The following is a 16,844-nucleotide window of genomic DNA, read 5'->3' on the forward strand; positions in this document are numbered from 1 at the left end:
GAAAACTGTGAGGAGCATTTTTTTCAATGCTGCTTTAGTGATAAAGAACTTTAGTAAGTGGCCTGGTTCAAGAGGAGGAGGACTCCGCCATCTTGTGGTGGAACTGAAGATTGTCAGGCTTGAATGCTTTGTGTCATGTGGCAACGTTTCCATGCAGGCTTTCTCAACCAGGGTTACGTTAAATCCTGGGGTTCCTTGATGGCCCTGGAAGAGTTTCCTGAATGGGTGGGAATTAATTGTTATATATTTTTAGATTTGTTAAACATTTATCAGGTGATATGACCATATATGGTCACGTTGACATGCCCCCCATGGCCAAAGAGGGGGTGGGCGGGGGAGGAGCCCCAGGTGGGCATGGACACAGCTATGCTTTCCAACCATATTCTGCACAATGGTGCCACTTCTGGGGTTTGCCAAAGTCTGAAGAATGTTTCCCAACAGTAAAAAAGTTGAGAAAGGCTGCATCCATAGCTGAGCAGCTATTCTACAGCTCCTGTTACCAAGCTCCTCTCCCCAACTTCAAATATATTAAGACATCTTTGGAGGTAAGTCCTAGCAAGATTTCATCAGGATTTTAATAATTTCATCCCACTATCTGTCTAAGTCTAGACAGTCCATATTGTAGGATTTGTTTCCAAAAAACACTATGTCTGGTATTATGATGGCAGTAAAAGCTGAACCAGCCTACATTTCTATCTACCACCTGAAACACTTGCCACAGGATCTCTGGGTCTGGACCCCACCTATAAAAATGATTTCCCTGTTTCCTTCCTCCTGCTGCAACCCAAAATGCATAGAGTTTCTATGGGATAAGCAACCTCAGTTCAACCAGGTTGCAGCTGTAACAAATATACATTCTCAATTTGTTGCTTCAGTGTTGGAGCTGGTTTATGGTGGCCCTGGAGGGTTTCCAAGGCGAGAGATTAACATATGTGCTTTGCCATTGCCTGTCTCTACCTTACCACCCTAGGCTTCCTTGGTGGTCTCCCATTTGTGTACTACCCAGGGGCCGACCCTGATTGGTTTCTGCGGTCCGATGAGATCAAGCTGGTCTGGGCCATCCAGGTCAGCTATAGCTCATTTTAAAAATCTACCCAAAAAAAATCAAGCATTTTAAAACAGAGATATCCATAGAAAAGAATGACATAACAAAAGAATAGAATCAGAGTCCAGTAGCACCTTTAAGACCAACAAAGATTTATTCAGGGCGTGAGCTTTCGAGTGCAAGCACTCTAAGAATGTGGGCAATACATTGGCACTGCCAACAGAACATCAAGACGTGCTGTTGAAAGAGAAAGTGTAGCCGACAGACCATATTCAGGCATATCCACATTCTGTGATCTTTCATTCGCTTTTGCAAGGAAGGCCCATTACGCCCCAAATCAAGTGTGCAGGTGCTCCTCCTTGGTGCGAGGGTCGATGGATGGCTGTTCTATGCATGACACCCACAGTGATTACTGTTGTTTTGATCAGGAGCAACTGCGGCTACTTCGTGAAGTGGGATCAATCAGACGCCAGTCCAGAGAGAATGATGAGAGTTCATAGAGGTGACGACAAAATAATCCATCAAGGCTATTGTGGAGTCCAAGTCCAGAGAGGCCCAGCTTCAAGATGGATGACATTCGTGGTGGGAAAGGAGGATAGACAAAGGCACCGTCCACATCAGCAGAATATGCTTATTGCCACTTATGAGCTTTAATAAAGTGACTCCCACAATCTGATGCGTTTGTGGCTATTTTATATTTTTTAACAAGGAAGAAACCTCCTTTCACCTGCCATTGAAATGAAAAAAACAGATCAATATTTTCCCCACCCAAGAGATATGCACAAGGATTCAGCAGGGTCTGTTTTTCCCTTGTTGTGCTATACCTCTAGCAGAGTCTGTCCTGTTTGGGAGCACATGAGGCATGCATCATCTCAGCCAGACCTAAGTAATGGTCCCACTGCTCTGGCCGAAGACTCATGCAGGCATAAGGTTAGTGTTGCTTTGTCGCTAATCGATTCTTAGTAGAGAACTGGAAAGAAATAAGAAACCACTCTTCCTTTACCACAGAAGCCTGCATTTCATGCCAGTGATTCCAAACCCAAGCAATGACAGCACTGCCTGTCGAGAACACTCTTCTATCACCCATGTGTGAAAGGAGCCAGTCCAGGCACAGCAATGGACACCATGCCCTGCCACAGCTCACCACTGAGAAGGCTCAAAGCAGCATCCTCAAACAGATGAGCTGATGTGGTGCTTAGCAATAATGTCAAGCTTTCTTCAAGCCTTGGTTGTTTGGACAAAGAAGAGCAGGGTAGTCATTACTGGACATGCACACTCAAATAGAAAAATGGAATGGCCTCTTTCTTCAGCTCTCAGCAAAAACCATGAAGGGACAAACAGATTGTCGTCCTGTTTGCTGAAAGCGGCAGCAATACAATACACTTGTCATAACAGAACGTGAAGCTGTGATAGAGGAGAGGGATTGTTCCCATATTCAGGTTCTGCCTAGCTGTGTAGTTCCTTGACACTCGCCATGTATTTTTTCCGCTAGTCTTTGTGCTGAAATATATGAGGCACAATAATGATGATTTTCACTGTGAAAAATGGCACATGTTCTGTTTGGCTCATATTTGGAGTAAGAGGGGATGTTTTGTCGAAACCAAACATTGAAACTCACTAGAGAATGCCAATAAGATCTTTATTTTGTCTTGCTGATATGACCTGGGAAAATTTTACAGCTAGCAAAATAACTGCACAAATAAAAAATGGACCAAATGCCAGTAATATAAATAATTATATTGGAAAAACAGACTCCATTTTTCCCTTTGTCCACACTAACAAAAAATTGCACACACTCTGAGAAACACAAAGAAGTTACGTAACTCTGTGATAGTAATAATATATACTTAAATCGCCAGTTCTTGCATTTAATTGATCCAATGACGTTCTTCCTCTCATGTATTGTATTGTGAAGAAGGGATGCAATTATCTTTTGCAAATTATATTGAAGGATGTTAGAAAAATGATTTCTTGAAGTACACTGGGGAAAATTAATACTATATTTGATGAGGATACCATATTATCCTCTATTCCAGATGAAAGCACAAAAGTAGTGTAGTGAAGAGAAAACTGGACCAGGAGGGAGCCCCAAGTTCAAATCCCCGAGTAAGCAAGAAAGTGAATTGAATCGGCCAACTAAAGAAGATTTATCAAGATGGTGTTTTTATCCAGAGCTCCGTCTTTGAACTTGTATGTTTTGGATGCCACTCCTTATTGACTGTTTCAGCCCCAAGTGTTATGTAATAGAAACACTGAAGAGGCAACAGTACATTTGAAATCATGTTATGTGCAGTTTAGGAGATGTTTTCAAGGTAGTCATGTTCTTGGTGTAACTCCTAAGGAAATAAATGTGGATTTTGCCTAACACGGTGTTGCATTGTCCACCTCCCTCGTTTTTCACTTAGGGTTGCCAACCACCTGGAGAAAATGTGTCCTTTTCCTTCACTAGAGGCTTACTGGGATGTTGTTTCATATGAAAATCTGTGATCATTAAGTCTTTATTAAAGCGGACAAGACATATTTTCTCCCAACAGATGGGGATACTGCTGGAAAGCAGAACTGGAGGCTGAGTTGAAGCAAGTGGAGTTAATGTTTGGTGATCCAGTCTGGCTGGCAGATGGCTGTTGATCTTGTGAGGTGGCTGTGAGTAGTGATGTAAGCAATTCAAGTGAAACCTCTGCAATTGTTGGGTGCTGCCTTGTCCTGGGTGATGCAGATTGATGATGGGATATCCCAGTGGGGAACTGGTCCCTGGTTTGGGGATTTTACAGACTGCCTGTCAAACAACTACCAATGCATATGGAGGCCTACCAGGGAGCAAGAGGCACAGTTGTTAGTGTGCCCATCTAGGCTGGCACACCTGGGGAGGGTGGCCTCTCACACAACATCAGAAACTTGCAGCTGGCTTTCACCACTGACACCCCCATAAAAATACCTTTCTTCACCTTTACAGGATTATTAATAGCAGCAGGCAGCAGTAGCAGCACTCATCTGTGTGGCCTTTGCAAATGTCCTTTCCAATCAGCTTTACAGTCTCAAGAGCAGAAGAAGTCCCTCCTTCCATTATAATACTGAGGCCAGGTACATTTGTGCTAAATGGATCTTTTCAAATCTGTTTTCTGCTTTGTAAAATTTACCATCCAATAACCTTGAAAAATGAAACCGGAAAGCAATTAGAGGAAAGTAAAGCACTTATTAATTTAAATGGTAAAAAAAAGGTAAGGCAAGAGTAGGGTTGACATTCCTATATATATATAGCAATGACCAAATGGTGATCTATCAGAATGGCCAGGAGAAGGAATTGGGGCCTGTACAATTTGCCTTGCCAAGGGCTTCCAGAGCAGATAGAGGCTCAATGCTGCTCTTATAGGGACAGGATCGCTAGCATCAACCTGTGCTCAAGAAAGCTCCCCTGAAAGGAAAAGAGCCAGTCAAGTCTTTTCTTTTCATCCATCACACAGGTTTCCTAAAGCAGGGACACAGTCACAGGGCTGCTCTTTCATCCTACTTTGGAGGGAACAAGGAAATTAAGACAGCGGTGTCAAAATAACTAGCATGGCCTTTTTCCTTTAAAAATCCTTAGCAGACAAGGGAAGTGTTATATTAGTGTCTAAAAGCAGATGAATGATGTTCTTGGCTGCAAGGGAAATAGATAATGTAGAGCAAGCACCAAGCCAGCTCCTTCTTTGTTCCCAAATCTTCCATGTAGCATGCCTAATAGGATTAACTCTAATTGCTTCCTGTGTCAACCTGAAATGGCAGAACAAACAGCTGGCAGGCTGGAATGAAGCCACCAAGCTACTCATCAGATACTCAAAAGGTCCCATCATGCACATGTGCGTGCAAATATAAATACAGCGCTTTCTTCAATACATTTCCTTATTTCAGAACAGCCTCTGGCCCTGGGTTCTAAAGTCTACCTCCAATGAGGAGGAGTACATGTTGACCATTTGTTCCCCTTTCAGGAGCTGCAGACAGCAGGCATTGCATCAGACCTCTGTGTCTTGAGAAACTCCCAACCCTGGGAGGTAGGACAACAGTTCTTCCATCATTGCCTTACCACCATGCATTTGCTGTCCTTGGCCAGCCTACTTGGACCCATTATGCATGGCAGCAGATACTCCGCACTGCCACCATGCCATTGCGGTGGGGCAAAAAGCCCTGCCTTCCCCCATGTACATACCGGGGTGGAGCTCTGCCAGCTGTCCCGGTGCGGTAGCCCCACACCCACAACACGACTGGAAGCACTGGGAGTGCAGGCAAGCAGCGGCAGTGACTGGGGGGGAGTGGGGGCAGGGGCCCCCACTGCAGGATGGTGGGGAGCAGCATGCTGCTCTCCCACCATGGCAGGGGCAGGGGGTTGCCCCTGTCGGCTTTGCAGAGCCGCAGAGCCAGCAGAGGCGAGAGGCTTCCCTGCAGGGACACTGTAGGTCAGGGGAGGAGAAGGGCTAAAAGCCTGGCTTCTCCAATTATGCATGGGGCTCAGATGGCCTGGCCCTCGCCTGTGCCCTCAGGAATCCTGGAACTCCAGAAGAACATGTGTTTCATTAACGCGGGTCTTCCAAGGGCCTGGGCCAGGACACGCCCACACTGGCGGCGGTGGCATGCATTATCGGGGATTTTCCCCAATGCCCTGCTGCTGCCAGTGCGGGCATTCTGGCCCATGCATAATGGGTCCTGAAGAGCAGGGACAAGAGCTTTCAGGATCTTTCCCCTTCCCAGCAGCAAGTAACTCTTTGATTCTTTGACACCTTCTGACTGCCTCCAAGCTCCCCTGTCGTCTAGCCCATATTGGCCATCCTGTTATACACTTGTACACTGCAAAATTGACCTTTGTGATGTCTGGGCCAATTTTGATGGGGGTTGAATTTTTTCTCATTAGCCCAGGGTATGACTTGGTGCAAGGTGATTGACTGTTAAGTCCAATAGAATTGCTCCAGCCTAAGCCCTTGGAATCAATGAAAGGCTTAAATAATTCCGCAAAGGATTGTGCTGCCGATATGTTAATTTAAAGGAAATCCCAGATGATGAGAAGTTGTCTTATACTGAGCCAAACCATTGGTCCAGACTATTGGACCATTATCTCAGTATTTTCTTCTCTGACTAGCTCTGGCTCACAGGCAGAGGAAGTCTTTACAGATGCCTGTTGTTTGCCATCCTTGAACTAGAGATGTCTGAAGCAGATGTCTGAGGTATCTCTCGCCTGCAGGTCTACTACAGCCCTTGGCCTGTCCTAATGGCAGAACTACTCATCATCAAGCAGGCAAGACTTCTGAAATTCATCTGTGAAGGTTTTTCTGTCATGACACTTAAACAGGTTCATGCAGAATGAGCATGCATTTGGATTGTAATGACACTAACAATTTGTGGGCCGAATATTTATTTTTAAGGAGAGAGATGTTTTCCTGCCAGCAGCAAAGCTAATGAGAGCATCCTTGAGATGGCTTAACCTACCTTTGTACACCTACCTTTCATCTTATTGTCCTTGGCAGGTAACAGCCTTGGTTCAAAAAGTTTGTTCCACCATGAACTTCTTGTACTGTTCATAGCACAGTGTGCCTGAATTGTAGATAGAAGGAAAAGCAGCATCAGCTACATAGACAGAAGAACAGCTCTAATTCCCATCATATGTTGAGAACTACTATTGCATTCAGTTGGTAGAAACAGATGATACCCAAAGTCTTGGAATCATAAAATCATAGAGTTGGAAGGGACCTCCAGGGTCATCTAGTCCAACCCCCTGCAGAATGACACAGGGAGGTCAGATGCCAAGTTTCCCTGGATACAGGTAATCATTATGACATATTCTTGAGTAGGGATGAAAACAAGATGCAATCAAAAGAGAAATGACTCACAATGCTATCCTAAACAGGGATGAAACCAGAGGTCTTAGAAGGGTAAAACTATTTTGGAATACACTGTTAAAGTACTTGTGAACTACTCCTAACTACTGAAGAATTTGCAAAGTGGGGTGAATCTAATTAGTGTATTAACCCTGTTAAGAAAAACAATTACCTTTTGTAGTGAGTTAGCCAAATCCCCAATGGATGCAGGTCTAATAGTATTGTTCTGGATGACTCTGATCACATGTGATTCAGATATATCCATGTGCTTAAGAAGGCCTAGGCATTTAGTTAGCTTTCCTAAATCAGAGCATTAATTTTCTGGCAAATGGTACACCTCAACAATGTGTTAGGTTTATTTTAGGTGTAGTACACAATTAAAAATTTTACCAGAGAATCTTGCCTCCATTTTATCTTTTTATTAAAATATAATAATTTAGATGTTGACATTAATTAAATTTAAAAATCCATTGATTTTACTTAGCTAATCAATTATTTGAGACTATTAATTATTTTTAACAAAAATGAGCATGCTGCAGGCAAGGAGTATCTTTTAAGACAGTATCAATTCTACGTGTGAATTTGAACTCAATGGCTTCTTGCTGGGGTCTCTTTTGGAAACTTTTCTGTAGAAGTATTGCAACCTTTAAGTCTATTACTGAATGTTCTGGGAAACTGAAATGTCCCATTTCCCTTTTAGATTTGGGAGTGTTGTTTTTTTTTAAAACTCCTGATTTGTCTCTAATTATTCTCTTCCATAGTGTCTAGCCAGTTTGGCTGGTGTACATGACTATAGGTCTAGACTCCTAGCAATCCTGAAAAGCCCAATTTTAAAGTACCTTTGAGAACATCCTCTTCCATAGTTGACATCTCATACTCACCCTTCCCTGAGATCTGAGAGAGAGAGAGATTCAGTTCTTCATTATGCTGCTTTCCTATGAAATAATTGTTAGGTCCAAAAGCACTGTTGCCGTCACCTAGGGGGGATGCCTTCCCAAGGAAGTCTGCCCACCTCCTTCCACCGCTGTCATTCTCCCAGCAAGTAAACCTAATGCACACTTTACAATGTGAAATGAAACTGCTGATGGCAGATTACAGAGATCATCTGGAGGCCCTGTTATTGTCCCCTTCCTTCAGTTGCCACCATCCATCGTTGGAGTTTTACTGTGTTTGTGGAATATATACCTTACAGCTTTATTGTTTTCAGATGCCCATCTTGTTTGTTTTAAAAACTGCTTCTACATCAGCTCAGATGCCTTCAGGGTGAGAATGTGACAATAAACAGCAACAGCGCTCGATGAGGGTTAATTATTTGGGGAGGCTGAGACTTCCCAAGATTCTTATTCCTGCCATTCACAGAATCTCAGAAAACAAAAACAGAAAACCACCAACCCAGCTCTGTTAACAGCCCAATAGCTTAGTAAATGTCTCAAAGGAAAAATGAACTGGGTTTTCCATTTTTACTCCCCTTCCTGTTTTTCTCCGGGGGCATGCGCGGACAAGATGTGCATTGGCGCTGCAAAGCAACTGTGCCTGGGGATCACGCTTGCTTCCCTAACATCAGCACTTTTGCCCTCTGTCTGTAATGATGATGTGTCCTAGTTGACCCCCGTCCTCTGGAGGAACCGCCAGATAATATTTTTCAATCTAAAAGGACTCCAGTGGGCTTTAAAAAAACAATACAAGCTAAAGTAAATATTACCAGAGAAGACTACTTTGGGCCAGTCACTCCACAGTGCTTCTGTCTCACTAGAACAGTTGACGAAAAACATGGTAGAATTAAAATACGGAGACAAGAAAGATTTCTAAAGACTTAGTCCATCCATTTTAACTACAAGCTATGGTTCTTCAAGCTAAAATGACACTGCTGGTGCTGGAAGGGGGAGCTTGAGCAATGAGGAAAAGTGGCAAAACTTCATTTTTGGTCTTCTACCATTCCTTTTCCCATATTCTTCAACCTTGGTTCTGTGTTGTTTCACACACACACACACACACACACACACACACTTTATCAGTTTCAGTGCTTGGGTCATTTCTTCTCACATGTGCATAGAACAGAAAACAAATTGAGCATATATGGTAAAAACTGACCCAATTATGTGATTTTACAGTGCAATCCTATGCAGAGTTATCCTATGCGGATCACACAGACATCTCATGATTGCACTGACATTTTTCTTCTATTTTCCTCTGACATCTTTGATACCATTCTGTTTCAGTATTGCCAAAGACATAACACTTTTTTTCCAGTTGGTGTCATGCTCAATGAAACACTCTGCTTTTATGTGATATGATACTTTGGGTCAATTCAACCCAAACGCTGCACCAGTGAAGTTCATTTTAGTTCAGTCAGTGTTACCCCAGGTATGCTCCATCGGAAGTGCTTAGTCAGGTCACTGGTTCAGCATCAGTCCTGCCCAGCGTGATCTGTTCTGACTGTCTACCAGCTGCGTCCCTATGGCTTAGAAGCATGGAACTGGTGGGATTTCCCGCTGGCAAACAGAAAACACTCTGCACTCCTTAGAGGCATTCTGCTCCCCAAGCAGCTTCAGGCACACAAGAAGAGAGCCCTTGCACAGTATGGGTGACTCATGTTTCAGGCCCCAAACCCAAACAGAAGCTGGGCAACATATCAGCAACCCTGGGTAAAATCAAGAATTGACGCAGAATCTGCTTTTCAAGTTGCAAAAGTAATTTGGCCACAGGAACCTGTGCAGATACAATTTTGTTGTTTGCAGTGTGGGGACAAACCTGTAGTGTATGAGGAAGTCTGCAAGCTTTTCCTTATGTAGCTTGGGATAGTGAATTTTCAGTGCATCATCATTATGTTTATACCTGTCTTCAACCCTGGCACTGGAAACAGGTTTTGTGACTGTTTGATGGCAGCCCTGCCTCAGATCCAGTACTAGACATATGCCCTCTTGCTTCATAGCGAAGATCTGCATTTGTTTATCCTCTGTGGAACAACTGGCCAGACAATGTACATTTTCTGTGAAACTGATGTCCATATAACACTTATTACATTTGTGCCCACATTACTCGTGGGGATGGAGATGCCTAAGTGACAAAAATAACTTGCTCCAAAGAAGGACCTCACACATTATTCACATGATAATTTCAGTTGTCGCTAGATAACCAGAGGATGTGAGGCTCATCACTTATCACTGCTGCTTATCCTCACAGGCAATTATGCAGCTATGAAACCCAAACTGGTAGGAAGTGGCTAGCCAACAGTGAGTGTATTATGTATCAGCTGTCACTTAAATAGAACCTAAGAATTCAGCCATTCTTGAAAAATATTCCCCATGGAAACCCTTCTTTTCCTCACGCACTTTGTCTCCCCTCCCTCTTTTTTTATTACTACAGTCACTTTGATGAAAATAGGATCTGTTTTTTAAATTTCTCACTGCTCTTCTTACTTATTTCCCACCGGAATTCATAATCCTTTGCTTAGGAGAGGCAGGATAATTGGTTGCCATGAAAGTGATTATAATATAAAAATGAAATGATCGTTAATAGCTGGAATAAGGAGGTTACATAATAGCACTGGGGAACAATTCTTAAGGTTAATAATACCTTTAAGAGAAGAATATCTTCATTCGGTGAGAATGGAAAGGTGACTACCTGATTGCCTTATCTCACCATAAAATAATTGGGGCCCCTATGGTGAAAAGGAAGAACTGGTAAGCCAGAGAAGGTAGCCCAATCAAGCAATATTCCTAAAATCCCACCCCACAAATCAGAATCCCTGGCCAGTCTGGCCTAGAAGAAATTCACTTCCTGGTCTCAAAATGGTGATTGGCTTTTTACTGGGCATACAAGGAAGGGCCACAAGAGCCAAGCACCAACACAGGCCCTTCTGTCCCACCTACAATCTGCCTAAGTTCACAAGTTCTCAATGGAAGCTTCTATTTTAATTGAAATGACACAGCTGACTAATTTTCTAAGGCAGTTCATGGCCACCACTTGCATCGAGATACCAAGCAATAGCATTGACAGTGGGAATTCACATGGGGGGGGAAACTCTTGAACTCAGGAAGACTGATAAGGCCAGCCACTAAAGAGAGCAAGAAAACTCATCCAATATCTCCTTATAACAGATACAGAACATGGGATATGTAAAGATGGCAGCCCAGTCAACCACAGGGTAACACACTGAGCTGCAGTAACACTAAATCTGAAGTTACATGTATTGATATAATATTTAAGGACTGATGATCTTCAGTTCTTTTGGTTTCATTTCTTTATCTGGGCAAACCTTCACAAAACAAATGTCTCAGCAGCTCATAACTGCTGCTCTATGAAAAGATGAAATGCCTAACACTAGGCCTTATTTCTCAGTGCGCTCTATGAGCCAGAAAGAGGCATTACCATGCCTACTATTAAAAGATCTCTTTCAATTTCCATAAATCCATGCCAGAAGACATGTAATTTTCAGCTGCAGAACCTGTTCTTCTTCGGCTGGCTAAATCACAAGGAAATTAATTGGCACTGGGGAACAGCCCAGTTTAAAAGCATGGGGAGAAAATCTGTCTATAGGAGGCTTATGCAGGCAATCCTTTTATTTGGACAACCACAAAGATTCTCATAAATGAACTAACGTCATTCCCCATAAATTATGCTTCCTAAAATTCCAAGAACTTTTGGCTAACTTTGGCTCTGGGGGCTATGCTAAACCACAAAGGCTTGTTCGCTGTAAAATTAAGGTTAATATTTATAATTGCTCACCTGTGTGTGAAGCATATGCTGGGTGCTTCCACACAAACAGTTTTCTCTGCTCTGGATCACAAACGAGTTTTTCAAAGTATCCATAAATCATCCTCTACCCGTGGTCCTTCCATTGCCTTCTGCCCTCTCTCATTGGTCTGATCCTTCCAGAACCAGCTTGGCTCTACTCTTTCCAGATACGGTGGTGTGAAAGCAGTTGTCCCACATGTGGACAAGAAAGTGCAGATTTCTAAAATTCTTACCAAAACATTCCCAGTGCCATCTGATCTCCCTGTTTTCTACACCAGCACTGCAATTGCAGAGCTTTTCACCTTTTTTACATCAGAAGTAGGTATATAGCTAATACTGATATTCATTACAGAGATATATCTACAAATGTTTTTTAAAAGGCCACCAGCAGTGTGTGTGTGTGGGGGGGGGATAAAAAGGGGATGTGGAGGTAAGAATAGAGATTCACCCAATGTGCCCTTGGCACTGAATGTCTCTGCATGCGCCCCAGCAATGAGTCCACAACAGGGTTTTATCCTCATGTAAGCAACGATGACCTATATAGTTCTAGCTCTAGCTTTATTTATTTGTTTGTTTATTTACTGATTTCCATGCCACCACTCCCAAATGGGAGTGTCATTCTGCCTATATTGGCTTCCAGTTTGCTTCTGAGCTCAATCCAAGTTATGTGTATTAAACTTCAAAGCACTTTATGGTCTGGGACCAATATACCTTAAGGATCACGTGAAGGGCCATCTGAAACTAGACATATAGCAACCCAAAAAAGGCCTTCTCTGTCATGGCACCAAAACATTGGAACTCCACCCCCCCCCCAGGAGATTTGTTTATCTCCCTCCATCTGTGTCTTTTGCCAATAGGTGAAAAATTGTTTTTTTTTTCCCTGGCATACTCTCTTAACAATTATCAGCATCATTCTAGTGCTGTTTATATGTTTTTATTTGAATGTTATCATTTTGATCGTATTTGAAATTTGAAAGATTTTTTTTTAATGTTTGCTGCGATGTTTGCCCTGATAGGATAGAAAGTGGCATAGAAATGGAAGGAAGGAAGGAAGGAAGGAAGGAAGGAAGGAAGGAAGGAAGGAAGGAAGGAAGGAAGGAAGGAAGGAAGGAAGGAAGGAAGGAAGGAAGGAAGGAAGGAAGGAAGGAAGGAATTACATGACCATGGCTTTTGGCACTATAGCACCAAGGAAAAGTTGTTACTTTTTCTCTGGAAAAAAATATTGATTGAGTAAACACAAAGCCCAGTGTAGTTGATCCATCTTTGAGTCTGGCTGACAATCTCTCCCTAATGGTTAAAACTTCGGTGGTCATAAAGAAACCACTGGACTCAAACTTTGTTCTCCTTAATGGTGCAATCCTAAAAACTACACTCATCTAAAGCCACTGGTACCCTTCAAAAGAGAAGGATATGTTTAGGATTGCTCTGATCCCTTCTCCATCATGAGACAAGACTATGTATCTTCTTCCTCCCTATTTCTCTTTCCTTTAGGCTAAAGTGAAGAGCACTGTAATAAATTAAGCTTTTTAATAGAGCTCATTTGCCCTGATCCAGTTTTAGTCATGCATAGTAAAATATGATTATTTGTGCCAGAATATGGATGGAGATGAATTTTAAGTGCATATCAAATTAAAAGTAATGTAGTGTGAACAAACATCTACATTCTAAGACTAAGAATCTAGATCCAAATCATAATACATACATAGAAGCCTGCCTCTGCACAAGGAGCTGGATAAGATCTAATAGGAAAAGGGTGAACAAATGGAAGTTCTGTAAAGACAAGACAAAATTGCTGGTGGTGAACAGTCTTAGCTTTGGCTTCACCCTTTCCTGGAACTGAAGGCCTTGGCCCTTATAGGGCATGACCTAATAAACATCCCACTTTGATGCAGTCCACATGGGGCTCTCCTTGTAGGGTGTTCAGAAGTTTTACCTTGTCCGAAATGCCGCCTTCAGATTGATTTCTGGTGTGGGCTAGAAAGAGTACGCTGTAAAATTTCTGCATCAACTCCTTGCTTCTGTGTTGGATCCAGAGTGTTGGTACTTATTCTGAAAGTCCTTTATGGTCTTGAATCAGCTTGTTTGAGGAAACATCTTTTCCAGTTTATTTCTGTTGGGGTTTGTGTGTGTGTGTGTGTGTTTGGTTCTTTGTTTTTTGCATCCTTGCACACATATTGGAGAGAGGGGCAGTGCATGCTGGGAGAATTCTAACTGTTGTGTTTTGTCAGTTAGTGTCTGTTAGAGTCAGTTAACAGAATTTCTCTCGGTCAGTCAGTCCATGAGTGCCTCTGCTTCTGTGTACTTGTGTAACAAAGTCAGAGTCCAGTAGCACCTTTAAGACCAACAAAGATTTATTCAAGGCGTGAGCTTTCGAGTGCAAGCACTCTTCCTTAGACTATGAACTACCATCATGACAGTGGGAATATAAAGCAAAAGTTAATTCTGTTAAATTAGTAAACTGTGTCACAACATCCAAATACAGTTTGAGAGATCAAGTCAGTGTCTCAGTAAGTTACAGTAACAAAAAGAAGTGTGTTTTGAACAGTTAACCTCAGTAAGAACGTATGCGATTGAATATGTGTTTGTGGTTACCATTTTACCAGTTGAGAAGGGGGGGGGGGAATCCTGTCAGCTGTACAAGATATGTTCTTCACGGTTGTTAACTGTGAATATAAGAAAACATGTTTTAACAGTTACTCAAAGAAAACTGAATGATTATTCCAATAAAAAGAATAGTGTCCAAGTGAAAAACAAGCTGATCTTAACAGATGCAGCAACATTGTCTCAAAACAAAACTTCCCCACTGACTCTGCCTGAGGTTCTGTGAAGTCTAAAGGCTCTCACACAGATTTATCCTAACATACAACAAGGATATTGATTTAACTGATGAACTCAGCCCAGAATTCAATTTTTATAACTATGTCTCCATGCTGAGAATGTTAATGGTATCTACAGTTCAGTGGACAATATCTGTTGTGGCTCACAGCTGTAGTTCAAGACACCCATTACCCACACGGTTTTACCACAGCTCTGAAACTTTGTGCATGCCTTTAGTGACTCATTGTGTAAAGCGTGGATCCCATTGTGGACTGTATGTTTAACTGTGATTTGACACTTTTAATGATGTCCATACAATATATACAATAATTAATTTAATATTGCCATATGATTTAGTATTGTTTTGTGCCTAACTTTGAGGACTTACTTTTTTCTACATTGTACCCTACCTTTCCCCCAATGTGACCTAAAAGCAGCATATGTCTTCTCTCCTCCTCATAACAACTTTGTAAGGTAGATTTTGGGAGAGTATGCATGCCTAACTCAAGGCCACCCAGAAAGCTTCCAGGGCAGAGTGGCAATTCACACCTGGGTCTTCCAGACCCCAATCCTAGGCTTTAACTACTACACTGTGCAGTCAGGTTGATAAAGCCTCAAATAAGTATAAATATATCTTGATACATTTACTCTTGTGGTGCAGAGTGGTAAGGCAGCCGTCTGAAAGCTTTGCCCATGAGGCTGGGAGTTCAATCCCAGCAGCCGGCTCAAGGTTGACTCAGCCTTCCATCCTTCTGAGGTCGGTAAAATGAGTACCCAGCTTGCTGGGGGGTAAACGGTAATGACTGGGGAAGGCACTGGCAAACCACCCCGTATTGAGTCTGCCATGAAAACGCTGGAGGGCGTCACCCCAAGGGTCAGACATGACTCGGTGCTTGCACAGGGGATACCTTTACCTTTACCTTTATCAAGATATAAATAAATATATAAATGTAATAAAGCTGGATCTGAGATCTTATGTTTGGGGTGCCTTTGTTTTTCTATCTGCCCAGTTTTATTTTTTCATAAGAAAAAGAAATCAAGATGCCTACTAGCTCCTGGCAGGATCATAAGTTATATATCACAACCGGGTCTTTTCACCTGCTGCCTTTCCACTGTTGTTTAGCAAGCTGCATCTTAAAAGGGCATATCATCACTTGGGAAAAGTGGGCCTTCAGACTGAGCCAAACATCTTTTCTCAGGGAAAAGCCAGATGATGACCACCATTCTTTCCTCCCTGGGACAGTACAGGAGCCCGAGCAATCAATCTTTAGCTCAATCAAATGTGAAGGAAGGGAGCTATAACAGGAGCAGTGATGCATGGCCATTTCAGAGCTGCTCAGTAAACATCTCACAGGGTTATGAATCAATGTTAACCTTGAGATCAACTCCCAGTTCAAAGGAATGACATTATTTAGTTCTCAGAAAAGCAAAGATTCTCTGTTTCTGGTAGAGCAATGTAGCCCTGGAGCCTTATGATATTATGATGATAATGATAATAAAAATGAGAAAATTTCATTCTTATTACTACTCTTCAAATTATGTCTGGAAGTCAGTGTGGGGGGAAAAGAAATGTGACTAGTTTTATAAGGAAAGGTTCCCCACATGGGGTGTTACAGTGTGTTCCCTGGCTGTGCTTGATCCATCATTTATTGCATGGAATGGAACACTAGTTTGACTTCTTTGGGATGAGACTTCTTGTGGTACAGAAGAGAGAAGAATGATCTATGCATACCCCAAGCTTCTTGGAAGACATCCCAGAATGAAATGTTCTAAATAAATATAGCTATGCATTTGCTGTGTTTGCAGACATATAAACAGAAGAAAAGTGGGGGCAAACAGATCCTAGAAGACATAGATCCATTACTTTGCATCAGATTCAAAAATCTAGAAAGCCTGAACTCCAAGGTATTCATTTTCAGCCAAGTAAAAACTTGCTTTGTCTCTTGTGAGCTGACCACACTGACAGCAAGACTGTTGCTTCTCAGGGCCAAACTATATGTAATGGAGGGGAATCAATGTACTTTATTCTGAACATGGTCCCAGAGTACAAATTAAAAGATCTGTAAACCAGGGTCATATGTGGTTAGAAGGATTTCCCCACAAACTGGGAGGACACTCAGGTCTGCAGAAAAATTCTAACTAAAAAAATGAGTTTTAAAATATATATCTCTCAAACTACAAATTAAAAGGAGGAAATTTGATCTAGTCATAAAATCTATGACTATGTCTATGTCATAAAATCTCAGTCATTATCTCGGGCATTGCTTAGCAGTCTCATTGATAGTATTGAAAGGGGCATAGATGCCATTATGGGAACAAGGGAAGCTAGATAACAGTAGGAGGGTAGGTGCAGTCAAATGGGAGACCAGTGGAGAAATAATTGTGAAAGAGGAAGGTGACAG

The 16,844-nt window shown here is 42.2% G+C and overlaps 1 long non-coding RNA gene across 1 annotated transcript; it reads right to left on the bottom strand.

The window, feature by feature from the left end:
* Positions 1 to 1,285: 1,285 nt before the first annotated feature.
* On the bottom strand, positions 1,286 to 13,985 carry LOC143840209 (uncharacterized). The gene is made up of 5 exons (XR_013232066.1): positions 13,559 to 13,985; positions 10,465 to 10,549; positions 6,514 to 8,637; positions 3,981 to 4,193; positions 1,286 to 1,772 (listed from the first exon to the last, which is right to left on the bottom strand). It is a non-coding gene; the product is annotated as an uncharacterized LOC143840209 (long non-coding RNA).
* Between the last annotated feature and the right edge of the window lie 2,859 nt (positions 13,986 to 16,844).

This window comes from Paroedura picta, chromosome 6, assembly GCF_049243985.1.
Source record: "Paroedura picta isolate Pp20150507F chromosome 6, Ppicta_v3.0, whole genome shotgun sequence".
Lineage (NCBI taxonomy): Eukaryota > Metazoa > Chordata > Lepidosauria > Squamata > Gekkonidae > Paroedura > Paroedura picta.